This window comes from Chrysochloris asiatica, unplaced genomic scaffold, assembly GCF_000296735.1.
Source record: "Chrysochloris asiatica unplaced genomic scaffold, ChrAsi1.0 scaffold00076, whole genome shotgun sequence".
In the NCBI taxonomy this organism is placed as follows: Eukaryota; Metazoa; Chordata; class Mammalia; order Afrosoricida; family Chrysochloridae; genus Chrysochloris; species Chrysochloris asiatica.
In genome coordinates, this window is record NW_006408594.1 from 10,647,433 (window position 1) to 10,650,254 (window position 2,822).

General features: G+C 36.0%; 1 protein-coding gene across 2 annotated transcripts in view; it reads left to right on the forward strand.

Moving 5' to 3' along the window:
• Nucleotides 1-2,822, forward strand: part of SYN3 (synapsin III) — a 697,366-nt gene that overhangs the window by 14,778 nt on the left and 679,766 nt on the right. The window lies entirely within an intron of this gene.

Consider the following 2,822-nt stretch of genomic DNA (forward strand, 5'->3'; position numbering starts at 1 on the left):
TCCCTCACCCCATTTTGAGTAACCAATGACTAAGTAGCCCATCCCTGTCAAGCCCAATACCGAGGGGTTGGGAGTGATCCTTGTAAAGATTTGTTCCCTGTTTTGAGTTACTACATCCATACGTATTGGTAAAGTTCATCAAATTGCAGTGGGTTACTCTTGTTTTCTTTTCTTCCCTCTTCCTTGTTCTTCTAGTTGCAAAATATTATTTGCCACTCAGTGGGTTCCCTTTTAGCTCTTTTGGTGAAGTCTTTTGATGCACATAAGTTTTTAATTTTTAGTATGCCCCGATCATCTATTTTGTCTACTTTTGTTTGTGTAATTTTCAAAATGTTTGGTAGTCTGTGTATTCCCTGTATTAGAGCCCTCAAATTTGTTCCTATTTTGTCATTGATGACTTTATTAATTTCGGGATTTACATTTAGGTCCTAATCCATGCTGATTTGGTTTTTGTATAGGGCGTGAGGTAACGATCTTGTTTCAATCTTTTGCATATCTCTTTCCAGTTCTGCCAGCACCATCTGTTAAAGAGACTATCTCCTCCCCATGTAACCTACGTAGGTATTTTGTCAAAAATCAGTTGGCTGTATGTGGATGGGTTAATTTCTGGATTCTCAATTCTGTTCCATTGATCACTGCATCTTTCATTGTAGCAATACCAGGTTGTTTTTAACACTGTAGCCGTGTAGTAGATTTTGAAATCAGGGGTGAAAAGCTTCCAACCTTGTTCTTCTTGAGCTATACTTTGCTTATCCTGGGTCTCCTTCCTTTCCATATGAAGTTTGTAATTGTCTTTTCCATCTCTTTGAAGAATGTCGCTGGAATCTCGATTGGGATTGCGTTATATATGTAAATTCTTTGGGTAGTATTGACATTTTCATGCATTGAGTCTTCCTGACCAGCAACATGGTATGTTCTTACACTTTTGTAATTCTCCTTTGGTAGCAGTGTTTTGTAATTCTCTTTGTATAGGTCCTTTGTTTCTCTGGTTACGTTTATTCCTAAATATTTCCTCATTTGGACAGCTTTTGTAAATGGTATGCCTTTCCTAATGTCCTTTTCAGCACTGTCATTGTTGCTATAGAGGAATCCAACTGATTCTTGTATGTTGATCTTTTATCTTCCAACTTTGCTGAATCTAGTAACTTTTTTACTGAGTCTTTGGGGTTTCTGTGTATAGGATCATATCGTCTACAAATAGAGAGAGTTTTATTTCATCTTTGACAATTCAGATGCCTTTAATTTCCATATCTTGCTGTATAGCACTGGCTAATACTTCCAAAACAATATTGAAAAAGAGTGCTGATAAAGGTCATCCTTTTCTGGTTCCCGTTTGCAGAGAGAAGGCTTTCAGTTTCTCTCCATTGAGAATGATGTAGGCTGTTGGTTTTGTATATATGCTCTTGATTATGTTGATGAATTTCCCTTCAATTCCTACTTTGTTGAATGTTTTTATCCTGAGTGGACATTGGATTTTGTCAAATGCCTTTTCTGCATCAATCAATATTATCATGTGGTTCTTTTCCTTTTTTAAATTTATGTGATGGATTACATTGATTATTTTTATAATGTTGAACCACTTTTTATGAAACCCACTTGGTCGTGATGAATTAGCTTTTTGATGTGCTTCTGGATTCTGTTGGCTAGGATTTTGTTGAGAATTTTTGCGTCTATATTCATGAGGGATATTGATCTGTAGTTTTCTTTCTTAGTAATGTCCTTTCCTGGTTTTGGTATGAGGGTTATGCTTGCTTCATAAAAAGTGTTAGGAAGTTTTCCATCCTCTTATATATTTTGGAATAATTTCAGTAGAATTGATGACAGCTCTTTCCTGAATGTTTGGTGGAATTCACCAGTGAAGCCACCTGGGCCTGGACTTCTTTTGGTTGGGAGTTTTTTGATGACCTGATCAATTTCTTCTTTTGTTATGGGTCTGTTCATGTTTTCTACTTTACTCTGTGTAAGTTTATGTAGATCGTGTTTTTCTAAAAATGTATCCATCTCTTTAAGTTTTCGAATTTGTTGGAGTACAATTTTCATAGTATTCTGTTATTATCCTTTTGATTTCCTTCGGTTCCATTGTGACATCGCCCATGTGGTTTCTAATGCATGTTATTTGTGTCTTCTCCCTCTTTGCTTTTGTTAGGTTTGCCAATGGTTTGTCAATTTTATCAAGCCTTTCAAAGACCTAGCTTTTTGTCCTGTTGATACTTTCTAAAGTTATTCTGTTTTCTATCTCACTTATTTCTGCTCTAACATTATTTCTTTCCTTTTGGTGACTATAGATTCCCTCTGTCAGTCTGTTTCTACTTGTTGGAGATACTGTGTTAATGTGTTAATTTTGGTTCTTTCTTCTTTTTAGATGTATGCATTTATTGCAATAAATTGTCCTCTCAGCACCGCTTTCTCTGTGTCCGAAAGATTTTGGTATGTTTTGTTTTCATTCTCATTTGTTTCTAGGAATTTTGTGAGTCCATGTTTAATTTCTTCTTTTACCCAGTCGCTTTTCAGCAGGGTGTTAATCAGTTTCCATGTACTCAACTTAATTCCCTTGATTTCTAATTTTATAGGACTGTGGTCTGAAAAAATACTTTGTAGTATTTTGATGTTTAATTTATGGAGGTTTGCTTTGTGACCTAATACTTGGTCAATTCTGGAGAATGTTCCATGTGCACTGGAAAAGAATGTGTATTACTCTGTTGTTAGGTTGAATGCTATACCTATATCCCTCTATCCCAGAGCCCTGTTGTTCCAAGGTTGAGTATGCATCACTATTTAGCTCTGTCCCACTAAGCCATGCAAACCTGTCTCAGTGTTCCCCT